Raw genomic sequence first — 13,789 nt, forward strand, 5'->3', positions numbered from 1 at the left:
AACACGGGTAATTGCTCAGAGATCGTTCGAGTACCGTGAAAACCGGCCCACCACCGTAAACTGAATGCCCGAACCGATAGAAACCTAATAGAGAACACTACCGGTGGGTCCGACTTGTTGGCGTCCACTCAGGCGGTGGACACGGTAGTACAAACGTATCTGGTGGACTGTTGACTAATACTTGCCAGTTGGGGTGCGAGGGAGCCAAACGAAGAATTCTGCCATGTCATCTGAGTGTAGAGAAAAGAAAAATTGGTGCCAAAGAAAAGGACCGACGTGTTTGAATAACTCGAGTACTGGTGACAGATGGGATCCACGTGTGCGATTCCGGCACCCTAGTATCTTAACTAGTAGGTCAACGAAGCCAAGCGTACGCTGGAATGCATGTGTATACTCCACAAATCGCGTGAGACGTGGGCGATCGAGAGTCCACGGTTGTCAGCGAACGGAATCTGGACATCCGATGATAGATAATAATCCTCCGGGCGCTGCATACCTTGATGAGCACACCCTGTCACGCACTTATGTGCATCGGGTTCAGCAGTGTTTCCTTTGGGACTCATGATGGGATCGGTGATTGCTCGCACACCTGTGAGTTTCACGCTACTGAATAGGTCGGACTGGGTTAACGAAAACAACCGATGATGAAAACATCCAGGCCTGCCACTCACCCGGGTACCTTGCGAAAGACACCAGGATCGTCAATGGAGGCTTCGTCTCATTTCCTTCGGCATATCGACTTGATTCCAGTCTATCCCGCACGCGGCACGCTACGCAGGGGCCGTGTTATTGGGATGCGTTATTCGATTCCATGCAGCTAGTCAAGTTGTCGATCGTTCCCAGCACGTTATCCATGCGCCCCGGCCACTTTGCAAGCTGACTGCGAATGCGCCCGTACAGAGGGACACACATCATGCATAGGGGATGACAAGTAGTCGAAGTACTGTAGGGGCCAATTATATTCATTGATCGATAATTACCCAGCGGTGACTGGCGCATGAGTACAGCGCGTCCAGACTCCATAGTGCCACAGCCAAGTGAATCAGTCCACTCCATAATGATCGCAACAATTGAGTTATTCACTGCGCAGCTTGTCAAGTGCTGGTTAGGAGATTGTTCGTACTACGCGATATCGTAGATGTGAAAGTGAACACCCTTGTCTGTCCTTCAAGTGTTGAGGTCCATCGAGAAAATGTGATTAAACGCCCACAATTTGAACATCCGAAAATTAGCGGCTCTAGAGTACTTTACGGGGTGCTTCGTTCAAATGAATGACATCAACTCCGAAGACCTGCACAGTATGCGAATCCGATTGGTCGAGTTGTTGACGTTGATGGTTATACCAAACCCTCCCACAATAGCCCAACAAGTAATTATTTGATTCCCCATATGACAGCGCAACCGCATTTCGCGGCTTTCGAATTGTTTGCGTTCCGAACCCCAGCCGCAATGGTAGTAGTTCACCATATACGGTGAAGTTGGAAGCATGCTTAGCATTTTCCCGCAGAGTTACATTGGCAATAAATTCGAGGTGTTATGTTTGGACAGCGTGTCCGGTGCCGAAATGAATAGGGGGACTCATCTAGCTTATCGCTCCGACTCCTTGTGCTGCAGCATGGTTTCTGACCTCGGCGATGCAACCAGCACCATATTGACTGATTAAGTAAACTCACAGAAGGCGCGAGGGCAACCTGAGCAACGTGAGACACAAGCGCTGACTTGTAAGTCGCTCGATCATCACGAATTCTAAGATCACCTATGGGCTATATCGCAAAGCGGATGATGGAGACATAGCGGGCTAAGAATTGACATCGCCTGTAGACACTGGTCTGGACGTCTTTATTTGGTAGTGTCCAAAGCTTATGGAATTAGGACAGCTGACACCACGCCCTGGGCGTGCTTGGCAAGCTGTCATACGGGGACGTATTTGAATATGAAGCTGAGCGTCGGAGAGGCCCAAAATGCGTGCACGTAACAGTGTCTACCGCACTGACCTGATGGAAAGTTTGGTTCGAATTGCAGCAATTGAGTTGTTCACCAAGCTAGTGCAGACCTGCTTGCAATTGGAGAGCAGCTGAACGAAGAAGGGGTAAACGCAAGGGCAGCAGGGCACTTGAAAGACACTCATGCCACCATGTGGATGTCGAAGGCAACACCCGCTCGTGGCTGTTCAGTGTGGAGAAGGCTCAATTCAATAGCTCAGTCTTTTTTTTTTTTTTTTTTAGTGGAGCCCCAGTAGCTTTCGCGATACATTACTGTATTTGGGGCTTGTATTGGGAAATGGATAATCCCGTTAGGTTGAGGATCGGTTTGGTCCGGTCTGCCACTTGTGAGGAAATGCGTTACGCACGTGTGTGGGACTCCCGGCCCCATCACGGGGGGTCCGGTATACCCACTAAAACCCCACTGCTGTATAGCCAGTTGTCCGGATACCTTTCTTCTTGTTGTAAGTTGCCACTCCAAGTGTGTAACACGAGTTTCGCTGGTAGCGCCTTGCGGCCGAATCTCTTATGGCATGTCGAAGCAATATCTTGCTGGAGCTTTTCGTTGAGGCCGGCTTTGAAAGCGTTGGTTACTTCTTTTAGTGTGGTGGGTGATTGATCGGGGTTCATTACTCTACGGCATCTGGCTTTCCAGACTTGCCATGCACACTCAAGAACTACAATTCTGAATAGCCTGGTCTCGCCTTTCTTCGATCGTCCGGTCATGGTGTTTATTCTGGTGATCAGGGCTGCCATCACATGTGAGACGTCGAGGTTGGTTGGCCAAGCGATTTTCCTGCGGTCGCATGTCGCTTTGGTGATAGCCCATAGTCTTTTGCCGTGGTTCAGTGGGCAATCGAAAAGAATGTGGTCTATTGATTCCGTTTGTTGGCAGGGTTCGCATACGCCACGGTATTCGTATTTTGGGATTCTCTTCCAGTAGTCACCTATCTTGAGGCACTTGTGGGTGAGTTTCCATATGAAGTTTCTAATTTCGGGGGATGTGTCCCTTCGGTTACTGTTCAGAATTTTCCAGATTCTATCTTGCGTTGGGATACTGTTCCCTATGCTCTCGAGGGCTGATTGTATGAGGGTAATGTTTCCGGCCGCTCTGTCTCTCATCAGCAAAAAATTGTTATGCTCCTGAGTGCTCCGGAGTATCGAGAGCACTGGGAGAATCAGGAGGAGATTGGCTGGTCCAGGAACAGCCCATTTCCTCCGGAGTTGGCTAGGTACTCCAGGGCACTCCCAGGAGGGCCTGGAGCATTGCTTTGTGCACAAACATATCCAGTAAATACAATTTAAATGCTTCAAAGTGTATAGGGGTGAGAAGCTTCTGGGAGCTCCTGGAGCATTTGAAAATGAAAAGGTAAAAAAAGAGGGAAGATCCCCCATGAATACCTCCTACCACAAGACTAACACAACAAGACACTGCTTAACATTTAGATCAAACACTATACTATATATCAAGGACACTGAGACTCACCAATACACAATCAAAATTTATGGCCTGATATATGATTAATCTGGCAACTTAATCACTTTCGGGCTGGCAGAATATGGGGGAGGGGGAAATGGGGGAGAATGAGGGGGGGAAATGAGGGGGAAATGAGGGGGAGAATGAGGGGGGAATGAGGGGGGAATGAGGGGGGGAATGAGGGGGGGAATGAGGGGGGGAATGAGGGGGATATAGAGGGAAATGAGGAAAATTTGAAAAATAGGGACTTCTAAAAAGTTGAAAAAAATAATTAGGGAAAAAATCAAAAAAATTCAGGAACTGTAGTGCCTTTGAAGTGCTTTCAGGATATATAATTATTTGCAAAATCGAGGAAGAAATGATGGAGAAAAATGGAAAATACTTTTGGAGACCCGAGAAATAATGAGAACTGAATTGATGGGAAAGTCTGAAAATTGAATAGGAAAGTGAGGGGAAGCCTTGTAAGCATTGTTATTTTCTGCTGTTCTGATTTTTCCCGATTCTTCTTGGTCTCATTCCCAGCTGCTCCTCAATACTCCAGGAAGCTCCTGAAAGCTCCTGGGAGGGTCCAGGAGCAGCTGGGAGTGAGACCAAGAACAATCAGGAAAAATCAGAACAGCAGAAAATAACAATGCTTACAAGGCTTCCCCTCACTTTCCTATTCAATTTTCAGACTTTCCCATCAATTCAGTTCTCATTATTTCTCGGGTCTCCAAAAGTATTTTCCATTTTTCTCCATCATTTCTTCCTCAATTTTGCAAATAATTATATGTCCTGAAAGCACTTTAAAGGCACTATAGTTCCTGAATTTTTTTTTCAACTTTTTAGAGACCAAAATTTTCCTCCTACTGCTCCTGGCACATTACATACTCCTCACCACTCCCAGCTGCTCCTGAACCCCCTCCCAGGAGAACACTATTGGCTCCAGGAGTGCCCAATCTGCTGTTTTGTCTCCCACATGCTCCAGCCACTCTTGATACTCCGGAGCATAATGGACTTTTGCTGATGCTGTGTTCGGCGTTTTTTGCTAATCTTGCTCTGCAAATTAGTTTCGTTGCTGTAGATTGTGTCAGGGAGGATAGGTGGGCGCCACTGGGTATGTGGGGAGGGGGGGGTTCATGGGTGGGCCTGGGTCCGGGGCTTCTTGGGCGCCTTGTGCGGCCAGGGAGTCTGCTTCTTCGTTGCCTTGGATGCCTGCATGGCCTTTGAGCCATTCGAAGGAGGTTGGGTGAGTTCTGCTTCTCAGGGTGCTTACCGTCAGTTTAGTGACATATTGGTGTTTGGCAAGTATGTAGTCTAGGTCTTCGAGAGTGCTCAGGTTCTGGCAGAGTGTATTGATGCACCATTTTGAGTCAGTCTTAATGTGGAGGTAAGAGTGGATTGCAGTGTGTGTGGCGGCATGGTGGATTGCTAGCATTTCTGTGGCATTATTAGTTTGTGGGAGGAGGGGCTGGACTCTTTTGCTGGTGTTTGGCGGGTTTTCGGGGCCATACCAGATGCCATATCCTGCCTTTGCATCGATGTTGCCATTTTGCGCACACGACTCGTCCATGTAGGCAATGATGTCTTGGGACGTTTGGTTGAGGGGGGTGGGGGTTCTGGGGAGTTTGGGGCACTTTTCCCGAAGATCCTGAAGTGGTGGTGGAGTGGACGGCAACGGTGTGGAGTCGGATCGAAGGACTTGATGTCTTTTGGGTCGCCGATGGCATGTAGTCTTGCAGATTCTAGGGAGGTGTTGGTTGGCGGAGGGGTGATGTGTGTGTCGCTGTGTGGGTTGTAATGGGGTGTGAGGTTTGTGATTATTTTTGTTGCGGTTTGGTAACAAGTTTCCGGGTTTTTGCAGCCGTTTTGTCTGTAGGTTGTACAGGGTCGGCATTGGCATCGGTTCTTTGTGGGGCTGTGGGTTGGGTCTTCTTGGGCGTCTGTTTGGATTAGGAGGTCTCCGACTGTGAAGCAGTTGTGAGTTTTTCTTAGACAGGATGCCGTTGTTGAGCGGTCACTGATGGATATGTCCTCTTCCAAGCTGGGGTGGGCCCAGGCTGGGCAGTTGAGTTTAGTTTCCAGGTCGATAGTGGGGTGGGCGAGTCTCAGGTTGTATTTAGCGCCCGTGTTCAGGGTGTTACGTAGTTCGGACGGGATTTTTCTATGGTGAAAGCGTGCTTTGAGGAAAGGCTTTTGTGTGAACATGTCAAGGATGTAGGGGCGGTCGGGGTCACTAGGGTGTAGTTTCTTGGGGAGGGTGGCCATTAGTATGGCTTCGGCAGCGTCAGAGGCTGGGGGTCTGTTTGGGGATCTGTCGAGGATCGGCTGGAGTTTGTGAGGTGGATCGCCTCGTTTCTATCTTGAATGTTTAGCACATTCTTGCTGCCTTGGTCCCTTGGGCGGTTGAGTTGGTTCATGCTGATTGGGGGGGGGGGCTGTCGGAATTCCATATGAACTCGTGGATTCTTCTATCAAGTTGTTTCTCGTATTCTTTGGGCATTCCCTGGGTGCGGGTGTGGAATTGCGTCATTCCACCAATAGTCATCTGGGCAATCAATCGGCGGCCTTCAATGGATGGATAGGACTTATTCCATTGGGTGAGGGATTTTTCTATGTTATTCGTGATGGTGGGCCAGGGGTCCTTGTGGTTTGGTTTGTTGCCACATTGGGCCCCCAGGTATCTCATAGTTTGCCCATCTTTTAGAATTGTGATTGAGTCTTCAAGTTTATTGTTGGGGCGGGGGTTTATACATCTCTCATTGTAAGTTCTTTCTCTGTGTTCCGGTGTTCCTACTGGGAGGACGACTGTTTTTTCCCGGTTGAATTTTGCTCCAGATGCTGTACACCAGCTGTCCAGGATTGAGAATAAATCAGTTATGTCATCGTCTTTGGATAAAAAAAACAGCTGCATCGTTGGTGAATAGGGATAGGATTGTTCTCTGGGAGAGGGAAGGGGTTTTGATTTCAAGGCCGTGGAGGGCAGGCGAGTCTCTTAGGGCGATAGAAAGGGGTTCTATGGCTATGTTGAACAGTAGGCATGATAGGGGGTCGCCTTGGCGGACTCCTCTGAATATTGTGAAGTCGTCGCTTATTACACCATTTAGGATAACTCTGGTTTTAGCGGTGGCATATAGGCTTTTTATGGTGGATGTGTAGGAGTGGGGAATGCCCATTTTCTCCATGACTTTCCAGAGGTAGTCATGTCGGATGCGGTCATATGCTTTTTCCTGGTCAAGAGTGATGATTGCACCATCCTGTCCTATGAGTTCGCATAGGTCAGTCATGTGGTTTACAAGGTCGATTTGGTTGAAGATGCTTTGGCCTTTGATAAAGGCCGCTTGGCATTTGTGGACTAAGTGGGGGGCTATGGGAGAGAGTTTATTCATTAAGGCTGTAGTTATGATCTTGTATTCCGCATTGAGTATGGTCACCGGTCTGTAATTTTCAATTTCCCTTTTGTCCTTTTTTTGTACAGGGGGCAGAGCCAGCCTTCGGATATTTGGGCATAGGTGGTGCCTCTTTTTTCTATGTTGTTTGCCAGGAGAGTTAGAAGGCTCACAATGTGTAGGCCCTTGCCATCCTCTTTTCTTTTTCTCCATCTTATATCTAGAGTTTTATATAGTTCTGTTGGGATGCCGTTGAGGCCCGGGGCCTTCCCATTGGGTGATTGGGTGAGGGCTTTGGCAATGTCATCCTGGCTCAGGGGGGAGGCTAGTTTTTCGGAGGTTTCAGGTGGGACTCGGTTGTGAATTTTATTAAGTGAGATTGTTAGGTGTGTGTCCCACTCATCTGGGGAGGATGTAAGGTCTCTGTACTGGACGGCGTTATAGTGTTTGGCTGCAATCGCTGACATTTCTTCAGTTGTGGAGGTGTAGGATGGGGGATTAGATCCAGGTACTCTTAGTTCAGGTATGGTGTCACAGGGTTTGTTTTCTTTTCCCCAACTGCACCAGTATTTGTTGGTGGTTTCACTTAGTAGTTTTTTGTTGGCTCCTGAGTGGCCTTTTGATTTCGCTTGTTTAGTTCTCTCAATTTCATTTATCCTTTTAGTTAGGTTTTGTATTTGGATCTGTGTAATCTCAGCAAGGGTTATGTCTGCGGAGTTTAGTCTCTTCACTGCTTTGTCACGTCTCTGTGTGAGGTGTCTTATTTCTGAGTTGAGTTTCCCAGCTTTTATTTTAGTCATTTTTTTGGCAAGGAGTCTCACCGCTGTTATGAAATCCTGGAAGGTGCTTTGGGCGTCATTATGCCTTGCTATCTCATTGAGGGCTTCATTGCCAATTGTTTCGACCTCTTGTAGGAAGTTTGTGTCATTTGTAAGGTATAGGGGGATGGCCCATCGACCTCTGCCGATTTTTGGGGCTTGGTTGTCATGTAGCTCAACTGAGACCAGCTGGTGGTCAGCTGTTGCGAGACCAGGGTTTAGGATTTCCCAAGTGAGAGCTTGGTTTCTTATCGCGTTGGAGGTGTATATTCTGTCTATTCATGATAAGGATGTTCCGGTTGCATGGCCATAGGTGAAGTTCTTTTCCGGTGCTGGGTGTGTCACTCTCCATCCATCTGAGAGGGCTTTCAGAGTGGTGAAGTTTTGGAGGGCAGTTATGGCTACTACAGGGTCTGTTGGAGGCCTCTTCTACTATATTGAAGTCACCAAGCATTATGTCAATTGGGGTGTCATCTAGTTTTTGGTTTAGGTCAACCCAGAATTGGGCATTGTTGTTGCTCGAGTTTATGTTTGGGGCATATATAGTTAGGATTTTCATGGTATTGTTGGTTTGCCATTCAATTTCGGTGAGGAGAGCACGGCTGGGGATTATGCTTCTCAATATGGATGGGACATTCTTAATTATGTTTTTATTTATTATTATGGCTACTCCACCTGAGTGGGTGTGGTCTGGGTTGTAGGAGTGTGAGATGTGCCATTCAGCACTGAAAGTGCTGTCCAGGTAGGCCTGTTGTGGCTGGTCAGTGTGGGTTTCGGAGAGGCATAAGATGCCGTATTTCTCTTGTTTCATTTTCCATAGGATGGCTGACCATTTGTGTTTTGTTGATGGGCTATTTGCCCCTTTTATGTTGAGGGCCGCGATTTTTAGGTTGGATGTGTTTGGTGGAGGTCCATTACCACCTCTCAGTCAAAGTGGTTTGTGGTGTGGGTCCGTTTTCCAGTCAACTGTCCCCATCATTGGGTGTCCATAAAATGGTATAAGCTGTTCATCCTCAGGGGGCAGAGGTCGTTTACTGGTTGAGCAGAGACCATGTCAGGGACAGCTCCGAAAGCGGCGAGGTCCCGGTGCGAGGGACTTGATGGGACAGGTGTTGGCTATGTGTAGTGGCGGTCCCATTGCGGGGTGAGCGTCCCCGACCACTTAGGCTGAAGTGGGAAGTTGAGAAGAAGGCTGCTTCTTCTGTTCCCACCCCAGGCGCTATTATATACATGCGGTCAGGGTCACGTGGGAGAAGCCACGTCATCTCCACACACAGCTGCACCTCCCCGGGTGTCTCCGTGGGAGATCCCGGAGGTGGCTGCTCAGTAGGCAGGAGTGTGTGCGCGGCACGTGCGGCGATCAGGGGAGCGGGGTTAGGTACATAGTGGTACATGGAGAAAAGGGAAATCGATGTAGAATAGAAATAGAGAGAAAAGGGGAAAGTGAGAAAGGAGGGACAGGGGATGATAGTGGGGAAAGCAGAGTAGGGCAGTACGGTGCGGGGTGCGGCACAGGGTCAGGCGGGTGTGCCCTGACAGACCAGGACGTTGGGTATCCTTTGCGTTTTTCTTTCTTATGTGTTTCAGTTGTTCACTGGCAGGTTTCATGTCATCCCCTTTGATTGCTGACCAATCGGGGATCAGTTTTGGGGGGGAGGCTAGCACGCTTTCCTGTCACCTTTTGGTCCAGTAGATTTGGGCATGCTAGTGGGGTTAACGGGTTAGAGGATTGGGTTATAATGTGACTACCAGATGTATGTATGTACAGCGGGATAGGGGTGGTAGCTACTTTTTAGGTTCTGCACATTCGGGTTATGTTAGGCATGGCCACCATGGCCCCGTCCGCGCTTGTATGGGGCATTGCAGCCTCTTTTGGTCAGGGGTGGGTGGGGTGTCCCGGCTCTTGCATCTTCTTTTGCGGACTCAGCATGTGGGTTAAGTTCGCGCCAGGCATAGTGGTCATGGATTGGGCACATTGAGAATGTATGGTCGATCCCTTTACATGTATGGCAGCAGACATTGCCCTTGATGGCTTTGCCACTCCTGGTGGTTCTGCCCGCAAATGTGGTGGTTTTAAAGAGATGGACCCATTGGTCATGGATGTTGTTGGACAGACCTGTGCCAGGGTCAGGGATGGAGAAGAAGGGGGGCGGGACATGTATTTCCCACATAGTGATGTTGGAGTCATGGGTTGGGTTTCGGCGCTCCCTTGGGCCAGGGTCTCTGCCATGGGTCAGGGGGCCATATCCTCTTGGGTACACCTCACAATTGTTTGCGATCCTGTGTATGTCATCCTCATGTATGTTTGCCTCCTCGAGGAAGACTCTGATCGGAGACCTATCTTCCGAAATTTTCCGGGAAATTGCATTTTTTATTACGTTGGTCTCGTTGAGACCGACCCCAAAGCTGTGGAGAGTTGCAACATAACTGGTTGGGCGATATGAGAGGAGGTTGATGGCGATGAAGCAGACTGCGTGGCTTAGCCACAAGTGGTTGGAGGTGAGGTTGTGGGAGTGCAATGGGTGAAGGCCTTCTACAATGAAGCCCCAGGGAGAGCCAGCACCGTTGAATGTTTGCGCAATGGGAGGGCATACTTCTATGTTCGGGGCTGACTGGGGGAAAGCTCTTTTAAGGAAGGTAGAGAGCTTGGTTCTGAATTCTTGGTCATTTACTGAGCCGTGTTTGGCATCAAGCGGGTAGACTAGTATTGCGCTGGCTGTGGATTGCCAGTCATGGAGGCGGTCTTCGTGTAGGTTGGCTAGGATATGGGCAGGATGGACTCCGTGAGCTCGGAAGTTAGCCAGCTCTTGGGTGAGGTCGATGTAGTCATATGAGTCGTTGCCATCGGGGGGGCGTTGGGCTGTAATTGTGATCAGTGGGCCCGCATCTGCTATGGCTGGGGGGCGAGTGGCACGGGAGTTTGTTGGGGTGTTGTCTGGGCCTCTCTCCAGTGGGTTTGCCTGCTGGGCTTGGTGGAGGCTGTTTTCCCTTGGGGGGGAGCTTGTTGGGAGGGGGTCATCGTTAGGGGTCCGTGGTGGTTGGCTCAGGATAGGTGGAGCCAGGGGAGCCAGGTGTCAGAGACCGGATTCGAGACGAGGGAGTGTCTCCGTAGCGGAGGGCTTCGGCCTCAGCGACTTCTGCCAAGAGCGCTGTGCCTAGTGACACGTCCGTGCCCTAACTTACTGACTGGCAATCAGAACCTAAGGGGGGTAACTCTAGTTGATTTTATTACTGGAGTGTAACCTATGTACAAGCGGGATATATATATGGTTACAGCGAAGATGGGTCCGCAATTGGCGGAGCCGAACGGAGCGGAGCTAACGGGGTTAAACATTAGCCGACTGAATATTACCGACAAGTCAGGTCGCAGGGTTAGCGGAAAGGCAGGCAATAACCCAGAAACGGAAAGGAGGGATAGGCCCGAAGCTGGGCTCTGCAGGGCAGGCGAGTGTATTGCTGTCAGGGCCCAGCCTCCGTCCGGGGGCGGCCCTACCTCAAAGCTGGACACTTGCGGTGTCCCGGGCAGCCAGGTGCTGGATCCTATCCCAAGCTCCTCAAACTCACTAAGCGGGGATTGAGTTGAGAAGAAGGGTAAGTTTCCCTATTCCCCGCTTGGCTGCTATAAAAGGAAATGTACTGTACAGTTCGTAGCGTGACTATGGGTAGAAGCCGAGCATGTTCCCGCGATGCGGAAAAGGTGTCACATGGGTTAAGGCGAGTTGCTTGCCTTGACCCACGTGATTTTTCCCATGGGTTCGCATGCGGGCTGTAGTTGTGAAAGATGGGAGGATGAGGGAAGTGGGGGGAGGTTAGGGAAGGTGGTTCTGGGGTTGTATGGTCAGGTGTGGTTGCCCTGACAATTGCCCAATGGAGGCGGGAGTGCGCTAGCGGACGTCGGAGCTGTCCGGAAGTCTTCGGGGCTCCATACTTAGGGAGGCGTAGGTAATAAATTGAAATGAGGGGGTGGTGACCATCAAGGGGTACCGAGAGGATTGTGGAATATGGGAGCTCCGAGGTTAGTGAAGGAGGAGCGGAGTTAGACTGGAGGGAACGGAGGGACCGGAAGTCGATGGCCGGGGATGGATATGACACCAGGGACGGCCCTTGGACGTTGGCGGAGTCCGGGGACCTGACATGTTTTGGGGCTTCCAGCCTGGGTGTGGTGGTGGTGTTTAGTGCATTCTTATGGGGTCTGGTGGGAGTGTTTGGGGCGTTGTTACCGCCTTTGTGGGTGTTTCTGGATGGGGTTCCTTCAGCAGGGGAGCTCTCAACCATCGTTGTGTCTTTGTCTCTAAGGACGGAGTTGACCGGGGTTGTTGGTCTGCCGGCTATGTTGGATTGCATATGTCGCGGCGGTGTATGGGGGAACCACTACAGTGAGGTAGTATAATGTTTGGTATTGTCTAATGGGAGTCTGGTAGGGGTTACACACCGTTAACGGGGTGCTTCCTTGGCTATTTAGCCTTGCAGGATGAACAGTACTGTGTTATGGTACGTCATAGCTCTAGTGGCTTAACTCCTTCGGAGTTACCCACGGTACCGTGGTTTACATCTGTTTTTGGGATGTCCATCCAGATGTACCCAACTCCTAATCCCCACCGGATCTCTGCTGGGGGCTTTGCAGGGGCCTTGGGAGGCTCCCCTGTTGTAGCTGTGGGGTTTGCGGCCATTGTTGACGATGCTGACTGTCTTCCTATTTAGGAAGGTAGTGGTTCCCTCACCGCTAATTTTCTCTTGTCAGTGTTTCAGAGGGCCCAATAGCTCAGTCTTGATGCTTTCGAACCTCAGTGTTAGGCAGGACTCCAGCCTCCATGACTTCGTAATATTAGATAGGCCTCAGTGTTCTTCTCCAGCGAGTCTCCCATCTCAGGCCTGCCAGCTTTCTTTCCTGCAGTGACAGATGGTTTGAAATATGATTACTGTGGTATAACGACCATAAGTTCAGTCACATGTCGCACGATGGTTTTGAACTGAACTAAAAATAGTGTTGTCACATGTCGCAATGGAAATTTGAACTAATGAAGAACTGCAACTATATTATGTAAACATATCAAGAAAAATTTTGGCCAGCCAATGCCATCGTTACCACCCATCTAGAGATGGGCATGAACTTCATGTGAACTGCGTGAACCAAAGTTCATGAACTTTCAGGGTCCAAGGAGGGTCACACAAACTGTTTGTGAACCGTTCACAATCCGTTCATGAACATTATATTAGGTTACCTAATAGCTCGGGTCCAGCCAGATGACCGTTTCTCGCTCTCTGATTGGCTCAAGCCTCGCTCTTTAAGGTTTTAACCTTAACCCCGAGTTGGGGTACCAGTCTAGCTCATCATCCGTATCATCATCATCTTCACTGTCGAGGTTGCCATAACAGTTATAGGGCTGATATGAGTAGACCAAATCAGCACTAGCTCGAAAGATAAACTGGACATGCATGCATTCAGGGCAACAAGCATGTGATGGTAGTGTCGGTCAAATTTGCTGCAGCAGAGTTTTCAGGGATGAGATGACACCAAGATGAGCCACATTACATTTCATAGCCTTCTGTTTGAGCTTATCTGTGGACATGTTCTGCACATGACAGCAACCAGGATGACTTGACTCGCAAACATGAGAATACGACAAATGAGCTGGTTCCATGCCTTTGGCTGGAACCTGCAAGAGTGTTTGATTAAAGTGAGCATATTATTCACTCCTCCACCGGTGTCTGTTGTATGCTCTGAAGATAGTTTAACCGAGCAAATGTGATAAGGACGACATCAACACACCTGCAACATTTGCATCGCTCCAGCCCAACTGTATAGCCTGGACATCCATAATTTTTCCTGTCTGTGTCACATCCACATCTGTTGACCAGTCTATTATCAGAGGGGTGTCTAACATGTGTCTGAACTCTGAAGAGGCAAAGCAGAAAGAATTATAATTGAAGTAGTGGCTAAATGGTGGTCTGTGGTGGCTGGGCTAATAGAAAATCTATTGATGTATTGAAGTTTATGAACCAGTTCACGTGAACAGCCGTTCGTGGGAAAGTTCATGACCTGCAGGTTCATGAACCAAAGTTTATGAATGTTCATGAACCGGTTCATGAACCAGCATGTTCATGCCCATCTCTACACCCATCCCACCATCTATTTTATTTCAT

The sequence above is a fragment of the Cantharellus anzutake genome (genome assembly GCF_015039405.1).
Source record: "Cantharellus anzutake strain C23 chromosome Unknown EI90scaffold_24, whole genome shotgun sequence".
In the NCBI taxonomy this organism is placed as follows: domain Eukaryota; kingdom Fungi; phylum Basidiomycota; class Agaricomycetes; order Cantharellales; family Hydnaceae; genus Cantharellus; species Cantharellus anzutake.